The sequence below is a fragment of the Gobio gobio genome (assembly GCF_949357685.1).
Source record: "Gobio gobio genome assembly, chromosome: 3".
Lineage (NCBI taxonomy): Eukaryota > Metazoa > Chordata > Actinopteri > Cypriniformes > Gobionidae > Gobio > Gobio gobio.
The window spans coordinates 22403033-22411983 of NC_137099.1; positions in this window are offsets into that span (position 1 = coordinate 22403033).

Here is an 8951-nt window from a genome sequence, read left to right on the forward strand (position 1 = left end):
ATGTATTCCAACCGTCTCCAATTATTTATTCTGCTTAAACCCCGCCCAATCGACTACAAGCTCAAAATACAATCAACAACTGATGGATAGAACCAAGTCCCAAACCTAAACTTTTTTTCTGATAATCCGTTACACTCAAATGTGCTTTTCAAAAAAGCAAGATTTGCCAGTACTTATGTTTTATTGCAACTTTAAAGGATAGGATGGACGGACGGACGGACGGACAGACAGACAGATTTTTTTGTCCATCCCTGCTGCTCATATACATTCAAACCCACAGAAAGAGTGATGAAATGTGAACCTGCTGCACATTAGCAGCTTGACATGTTGACCTGGTCAAATTTGCTCTATAGTCTCTAGTTCTCTTTGCTGCTTTGCACAGATGATGCTCTCCCGTCCCCTGACCCCGAGCCGGCCCCACCAAGCCTGGGTGATGTGATTGATGCAGTGAAGGCAGCTTTCGAGCATGCAGTACAGATCTCGACAACCGGCGGCGTACGCGAGGCCTTGGAGCATGTTGTAGGGGAACTCACACCACAGAAGACTTCAACAGAGCAGTCACCAGCAGTAGAGAACGTGGCAGATCATACAATAGAGGAAGCAGCTGAAGAGGATGCAGTGGTGCTCAATGAAGGAGAACCAGATGTGCATATGTCAGAATCAAATGAACAAACATATGAGGAAACAGCTCAAAATATAGATATAGAGCCTGCAGAGGTGGTTCAAGAAATGACAGCTCAGGAGGAGTCATCCATTTCAGAGCCAGAACAGAAATCCGTTATTAAAGCAGTGGACCTTGAGGCGACAGATTCAATTCAGGAACCAGTTGAATCAGTTTTGCAAGACCCTGAGATTGTTGGAGTGGGTGAACCAATGACAGAGGAAGGCCAGTCAGAGGAATCACCTGTCCAGACATATACTGTCACACAAAATGATAAGGGAGGCAAAGAGGTTGAAGAAGGAGCAGGAGAGGCAGGGCAGGGATTCATTGAGGACAAGGGGAAAATAGTGGAAGTAGAGATGACAAATGGTGGTGGAGAAGTTAACATAGACGTACCACAGGAAGAAGAATCTGTGGAAAGGCAAGAAGGGGATATAGAATCAGAGAATACTGACGAGAAATGGCAGGCAGTAACAGCACAGATGGGTACAGATGGTGGTGTGTTTGATATGGATGAAGTAGAACAGGAAGATGAAGATCAGGGAGCAGCAAAGACTGTAGAAAGCATGATTGAAGTCGAAACAAGGAGAGAGGAGGTAGAGGCTGGATCTGAGGCACAACTTCAGATTTTTTCAAGAGAGGAGGAATTTCTTCCAACCGACAAAACAGTACCAGAGAAAACTCAACAGGAACCAGGTAATTAAAGTGCATTTACCACCCAAGACTTCAAACCAAAAAGGTGATAAAGTTCAACCTCAACCCATTAAATTACAAATTTCCCGTTAAGTTATAAGTGTGACATTCTAGACCAGTTGTAGACCAGCGGAGATGATTTTATTAGCTATGGTTTCCCAATTGTGGTGGAGTTTTTCCCCCAAACCTAATGCAATTAGACTTTCACTGTCTGATCTTTGCACTTACAATATACAGCAAAGGAAACCAAGCCACCTAAGGGCATCCCTTCAGTTTATAACAGCGAAAAGACTCGTAACATGTATCTCTGGAGATGACTGGCTCCTGGGTGCACTCGGAGTCATCTATCCACCATTAATTACACAGTCACGCTGAAATACACTGCTTAATCAGGCTGTGCACACTGGGGATTCAGATAGCATCACTTTATTTCAGTTTTAGATTGAAGAGAGTGCAGTAGAATCTTCCAAAAAAGGTTCGAATATAACACAATTGTCACAGGTGGTAGCTGTAATGAGTCTATCTTAGGAATAATAATTAGGAGGAAACACAATCACATACACCTAGATAATAAACACTAAACAATACAGGACAAGGAACTAACTGAAACCGAGGGCTGTATTAGGATAATTATAAACAGCAACTGAACACGATACAGAACATAAATCTGACAGCAATACAGTAGAATAGTGATTTGAAAGTAATCAAAGTATAAGTACCTTGTTGCACATTTGGGAGTATGGAGAGTAATAAAGCCCACACAAAAACCTGCAAACACTAATAATATCTCCATCTACATGAGAAAAAGGAGACTGTGAAAGTGCTAAAAGAGACCTTCAGTGTAATTTTATAGTCTGATGTCATTGGTAGTCATATGCATTCCTACAAAATGTTTCAATATATGCTAAAACATGCAATGTAAGGATGTATTGACATGATTTAAATTATATTATATTATATTATATTATATTATATTATATTATATTATATTATATTATATTATATTATATTATATTATATTATATTATATTATATTAATCTTCCACCCTCAAATCAGGTAAATACATTAAATACATGTGATGGCATTACACATCTAATTAATCTCACTGATTAAATACAACAAAATCAATCTGTTAATTCAATATTCTATGTACCTAGAAGAATTCAGAAACATATCTAATGTTGTTTATATACAGTCAAAATCAAAAATTATTCAGACACCAGATATACATTTTCTAGTGGGTGCAGGACACTATAGTTAATTTATGTATAGTGAGGATAGCAAAATAAAGTAAACAGTGACATATTATCCCACAAATTCTTCATACAGTGGACTACCAGTAAAATTGATACCAGATTTTCTTTAATTGCTAATGTGACCTTTTACACCACATACTGAACAAAATGAAGCATTGCTTGGTAACTGGTTGACCTAATTGGCATTATCTAACAGCTGACAGTTGATTGGTTGATTGTAATCCATTACATACATGACATTATCAAGATGAATTTGTTCTGACACTTTTAGCTCTGAGTTCTTGTCATATTCTATTACCATTTTCTAAACTATAGCGAATAAACTGTGATAATGTGAGAAAATGTTGAAGGTGTCTGAATACATTTTGGTTTGACTGTATAATAGATGCTGACACTATGTTAATATATTCAGTCTATACAAATATACAAAAACGTAAGTGTATTAGAACCACACTATATAATATACAAATATCTTCGAGTACTAATGAGATCATGATTTTAACATCTGTCTAAACATCATATCAACCAATGAGAGTGTGGTCTGTTTTGGTGCATGTCCAAAGCTCTCTAGTTGAAGCCTAATTTCTGATGAACCACTGTCCTATATGTTTCTGCTCTTGCTCCTCCTGTGACCTACATACAGAAACACATTCATCCTGCTGAAACTAAGAAACCCCTAAACCTTAATTCCCATACAGCATGGACTTTACCCTCCAATCCTCCTAAGAGCACTACATGCTCCACTGAGTCAAATTGCCTCTGTCACAGTTGGTGGTATTCAGATAAATCAGGCTTTCTTCATTTCTGTGGATGGGGTAAATATGTGTATAAAATGTGCATCTGTAATGATTGATTTAATAATTCGAGGAAGTTTTATGAGTAAGAATCTAATCTTCATTAAAAACAGGAATTAGGTGCTTACCAACATCTTTGACAATATTGACTTCCCCTCACGCACAATATATAGCTAATTTAAGTAATTTCATCTTCTGACAAACACACATCTCCTTTTTTCAAAGGTTTCTTGCTCCCTTAATATACTAAACTCCAGTGTTGGGGAAAGTTACTTTTAAATGTAATCCATTACAATGCTGCGTTACCCCCTAAAAAGTAACTAAATTGTGTTACAGTTACTTGTTATGGAAAGTAATGCGTTACATATACTTTTGCGTTACTTTTTGTCATCTGCATGGGCTTGCTTGTTTGTTTTATAATAACTTTTATAAAAAACTAAAGTTCTATATTTGGCAAATGTAAAGTGAAATAAATTACCCTCAGGCTGAAGGAAATGCAAATTCTTGCGTGTACAGTAGAGAGCGCAGCTCCGATAAACCTTTCAGCTGTGCTGCCATTCTTACTCCTGATTTCTCTCAACATGGGGACAGGAGAGATGTCAGTCAATGGGTAAAAAACGTGCATTATTTTATTTCTTTTAAAAGTAACTCAGAAATTTAGTTAGGGGAATTTCATGTGGATAGTATATGCTGTCGTGTGCAACAGAGGTTACATTTTTTACGTAGATTAAGATTGTATGAAACAGAAAAAAATTTACCTCTTTTACCAGGCTGTAATCGAAAGTGTAATACACTATGGATATACAGTGTGGTTTGGTAACATTGCAGTTCAATCCAAAGCTAAACTTGCTCGTCTGGTAAAGATGGCTATGAGAATTATGGGAAAAAGGGAATACCAATCATTGGAGTATTCATATGAGCAGTCGGTCATCAGGGTAGCTACCAAGATTGTATCTGATTCTTCGCATAATTTAAATTCAGAATACGAGTTGCTGCCTTCTGGCAGACGATACAGGCTGCCTATGTGCAAATACAATCGTTTTAAGAAATCTTTTGTACCAACGTTTATTAGACTTTTAAATAAGTAGTATGTATTTTTATACAAATAATGTTTTTTTTGTTAGTTTTTTTTTGTGCGTATTATGTCTTTGATCATTGTATGTGTACGTGGGCACCAGAGTCCAAGAAAAAATTTCCCCATTGGGGACAATAAAGTTCATTGAATTGAAATGAACTGAATTGAATGTGTACGATAGCAAAAAAGAAAAAAAAACAACCTTTGGTTACACTTTGTTTTGACGTGTCATTGTTACAGTGTAATTATATATTTAAGTACTGAGTAATGATAATTAACTACATGTAATTACTATAATGTTAGGGTAGGATTAGGGTTTGGTTCAGGGTTAGTTGCATGTAATTATGCATAATTTACTGTTATTACTTTGGTGAGTGCATGTAACATATAACAAGGACAATAGTGACGCATGTGCATGCGTAGTACGTGTACGCGGGGTATTTCTTGACAAAGTGATATTTCCAGGTACTGGCCTGGCATGCATAATACAGCTGGTTTAGTCATTTTCACAGGATCGTTTTGACAATGTTATCATCTGTTTTTAGTACATAATTTTCGTGTAAATATACCCTTAAAAGTAATGTTACTTGAAAAAAAGTAATCTGATTACGTAACTTGCGTTACTCCAACACTGCTGAACTCCTTTAGGTTGTGTCACAGACATGTAAATACATACTGTGAGAGCGTCATTTAAAATTCCATACGTATCCTCCAGCTCTCATCTCATCTTTCCGCTGAAATTTTCACCACTATGTTAAATGTCTCCCCCATTTCACAACAGAGGTCACCGTGGATACAAAGGGACCAATTAAGTTGCAGGAGCCTGTTATTAAGAAGTCTAAAGCAACAGGCGGTGAGGCTGTTAATGACACAAATTCTTTTTCAAACCTTCAGTCGCCTGCTGTCTATGAATGTAACGCACTGAATGTGTGTAAACGTATCTATATTCTACAGGTAAAACGCGTGAGGCCGGGGATGTAAATGAGATTATCACCTCCAGGGACCCGAATGAGAAAAATCAGGGTGAACCGGTGTTGATAAACACAATTGAGGAGCTCCCACCAACTCCAATTCTCAAACTGAGGCTCGGTGACACTGATGCACCAATGGAGCATGGTTAACCAAATCAATCTATCTATCTATCTATCTATCTATCTATCTATCTATCTATCTATCTATCTATCTATCTATCTATCTATCTATCTATCTATCTATCTATCTATCTATCTATCTATCTATCTATCTATCTATCTATCTATCTATCTATCTATCTATCTATCTATCTATCTATCTATCTATCTATCTATCTATCTATCTATCTATCTATCTATCTATCTGTCTGTCTGTCTGTCTGTCTGTCTGTCTGTCTGTCTGTCTGTCTGTCTGTCTGTCTGTCTGTCTGTCTGTCTGTCTGTCTGTCTGTCTGTCTGTCTGTCTGTCTATCTATCTATCTATCTATCTATCTATCTATCTATCTGTCTGTCTGGACATTTTGATAACAGGGCTGCAAAATTGCTAATTTCATATAAAATGACTAGATAATAAAACAACAGTTTGAGCTCCTGATGTTGATGTTTTCTGAAGGTCATGCACCTGTCACTTCCCATTTGTAAAAAAAAAAGTAAAAAAAAAATATATATATATATTTTAAGAGTTTCCTATTTTGTACTGGAAAGTGCCAGATGGCAGTCTCTGTAGCGAGGCACACCTGCTCATTTCTCTTTTTTGATTTATTTAACTTTCTATATTTGACAGTACTCTCTCTCTTTCACGCTTCAGAGACCAAAGCCATAGGGCAGGACGCTTGGAAGATAGGAGCCATAGCAGCAGCTTTCTTTCTCATTCTGCAAACTGCTGTCACCATAGTTTACATTCTGAAGTGCAGGAGAAAGCCAAACAGGTTTGTGTGTCCATTGTAAGACTTATAGGATCTTTGAAAAGAGAAGTGGTTATCGGAACTTCATAATAATTGATGAGATGTATTATATATGTACATATATATAATATAGACCAGTGTGTTACAGTATAAGATTACAACATCACACACACACACACGCACACCGTTGACCTGTGACGCATGCGTATTGCCGAATGAAGAAGTGTCGAATGAAGAAGTGTAGAGGATAGAGCAAAAAAAACCTTAGCGTCGGGGGTTACTCTTTTAGCGCAAGTCGACTTGCGTACCACTGACTGCCGGAAGCTAGTTATTTAAAGTTAAATAAAGTTTTAAATCTGGATATTTTTCTTACACAGACGTGCCACTTCTCTTCAGAAGGCCTTTATTAACCCCCCAGAGCCATGTGGAGCAGTTATATGATGGATAGATGTACTTTTATGGACTTCAAAAACAACACAACCATTCACTGCCATTATAAAGCAAAGCTTGAAGAGCCAGGACATTTTTAATATAACTCAGATTTTATTCATCTGAAAGAAGAATGTCATATACACAGGGTCGTAAATTTCATCTAACAGGCGTTTTGGTGCACTGACAAATGATCTAATTTCCGTTTTTCTTTTCTATGTCATTTTATCTGACCAACAACACAAAGCGATAGTTGTTTAAATATGAGTACGGTTCATATTATAATTATTAAATGATCTTGCGTCCTCGACATAGTATTTTATACTTTGGTAGGCTATTCAGTTATTTAGATATTCAACTGCAGCAAGTCCTCTGATCTGCCATTTATCATATTGAGCAAAACCTAACACAGATCTGACAGTGCGGGCGTGCAAATATACTTTCTGTATAGAATTAGCACCAATTTGGGTTGCTTGAATTTTGGGTTCATTAGCCTATTATTCTTAATGAAAAACACAGCAAGAACACATTTAGCTTTGAAACCAAATCTTCCGCGATCATCTTGTCTGTCAGCTGTTTGCTCTGGTGATGAATGAAATCTGACTCCTGTCCTGCTGCGTTTGTGCTGCGACTCTCGCTCGGCTCTGAGCAGAGACGTTCAGTTTTTAATTGTTGTGTCTGTTCTCTAACTGAACTAAATGATTTTATAAAATGAAAACGACGGTGGCCCGGGGTGGTGGGCAAGTGATGTTACCGGTGTTACGCCTGAACACAATGCTCAAAATGTTTCTAAACTTTTTTTGTCCCGTTTGCATTTTTATTGTTTTACTACTTACACATTTATTTTAAGTATATATCATTATATTATTTACAATACTCAGCATGGTTTTTAGGGGGGGGGGGGGCAGCCCTCAGTAATTTTACGCCCCTGCTAGGGGTGTAACGGTACACAAAACTGACGGTTCGGTACGTACCTTGGTTTTGAAGTCACGGTTCGGTACGGGTTCGGTACAGCAGTTTTAAAAAATGGCTTTTTATTTATTTTTTATTAAACAGTGGTTTACTGAAAAAATTGTGTCTGTCCTTAAATTAATTAAATTATAACTAAAAGTTTCTTAAAGATAATGCTGTAAACTATATAGGGAGCCCTTACTTGCACATTATTACTATAATATTAAAGGTTAACAACAGAGCCCAAACTATGAGCCTATATTCCGCTGATATTCATGTTTAGTTATAATAATCAACACTCAAATAACACATTGTGTGCAAACATGTAAACTTCACATAAGGCAGTTTTTGCCTTAACTCCTAAATCTAATTATAAAATTATGTTTTTTCTCCAATTCGTTGTTGAAATATAATCTTAGTGACTGTCATTTTCATGACAGGTTTATCTAAACATAGCATTAAATAATCAAGACTCTACTATTCTACTAACAGGTTAAGTAGAATTAATATATATATATATATAGGCTAATATTGTGCATATATTTAGTGAAAGAGTTGATTTCTCTAGTGAATTAACAGCTGTGGACACTGAATGACTTCTGACTCTGAGGTAGGCTAAATGATGCTGCGTGACATTTGTTTACTTGCTGTTTGACGTGTTTCCGAGATTGAAACACTGATTGAGCGATTACACGACATATGATACGTTTCAGTAAGTGTTATTCTCAACATACCTTAAGATATTAATTCATGTTTATTCTTCAGTAAGAGATGATTGCGTTCACTCGTGCGCGCGCCGCGGCCGCTTGAATTGACCGCCTATACTCAGTCCTCACATTAAAGAGCGTCAAAACGGCATTTATCGTTTGAATTTTGTGATAAAATGGACTGAATACTTAATATGTTCGAGTGGGAACTAGGATTGAAGTGTGTTCCGCGCTTAAAAGAAGCCGACTGTTAACTGTCAAAGATTCTGGAAGGTACACAGGCGCACCGAACCGAGAGCCCTGTACCGAAACGGTTCGGTACGAATACGTGTAGGCTACCGTTATACCCCTAGCCCCTGCATATACGATGACTTGAGGATGAGTACATCATGGTCTAATTTTCATTTTTGGGTGAACTAACCCTTTAGTAAGGTCTTTATTCCCCACTGAAAACATAGTTATGTTTATTATATTGCATTTCTGTCAATAGATCCTCATAAATACTACA